Source organism: Octodon degus, unplaced genomic scaffold (assembly GCF_000260255.1).
Source record: "Octodon degus isolate 3935 unplaced genomic scaffold, OctDeg1.0 scaffold00182, whole genome shotgun sequence".
In the NCBI taxonomy this organism is placed as follows: Eukaryota; Metazoa; Chordata; class Mammalia; order Rodentia; family Octodontidae; genus Octodon; species Octodon degus.
In genome coordinates this window covers 196,674-197,444 of record NW_004524758.1, presented here as the reverse complement: position 1 = coordinate 197,444, position 771 = coordinate 196,674, and the positions used below count along the sequence as shown (strand labels likewise).

General features: G+C 52.1%; 1 long non-coding RNA gene across 1 annotated transcript in view; it reads right to left on the bottom strand.

The window, feature by feature from the left end:
• Positions 1-406: 406 nt before the first annotated feature.
• LOC111813313 overlaps positions 407-771 on the bottom strand; it is a 5,732-nt gene continuing 5,367 nt past the window's right edge. The window contains exon 3 of the long non-coding RNA XR_002818609.1: positions 407-499. This is a non-coding gene — a long non-coding RNA (uncharacterized LOC111813313). The remainder of the gene's footprint in view (positions 500-771) is intronic.

Here is a 771-nt window from a genome sequence, read left to right as displayed (position 1 = left end):
AACACCCTTCAGGAGCCCGCCCGCCTCAGGGACACACCCACACTGTGCTTTCTCGGCCTCATCGGCATTTCCTTGCTCTCCCTTGTCTGCCAATCTCATGACCTAGTATTACTTCTTAAAAATGTGATCTGTATGCGGTATAAACATGGCCAAGTTCTTTGCTTTTGTTTTCTTCCCTGATGAAAATAAGAGGAAAAGGGAAGAAAGCCACAGGATGTGGAGGCTTGAGAGCGAGGACACATCACCCTAGACAGGGCTCGGCTAAATCACTCCAACTCCTGCCCTGGCTCCCGCACCTTTTTTCCAAAGCATGTGTGGCTAAGTCCCATCCAGGCAAACTTAGGACAAGATGGCAAACATCTCGGTCCTTTGAAGGTCACACCTACTCACTGCAGTGGCAGAAGATGATGTCAAGGGGAGAAACTTGCTTAGCCTCTCACTTGAGCCGCCAGGGCCACTGCTTAGTAGCTGAGAGTCTCATGTTGAAGAGGTGATGACTCTGTGAAAAAAAAATACCAGTTACAGTGGAATGACCCAGTGATACTGCAGGTCCTTGTGCACATGGAGGCTGAGAACTGACAGGTATGCACACAGCAGTAAGTGGCAAGCAGCTGGATCATGCCCCCCATCCACTCCCTGCTGGATCATGCCCCCCATCCACTCATTGCTGGATCATGCCCCCCATCCACTCCCTGCTGGATCATGACCCCCATCCACTCCCTGTGGGATCATGACCCCCATCCACTCCCTGCTGGATCATGCCCCCCATCC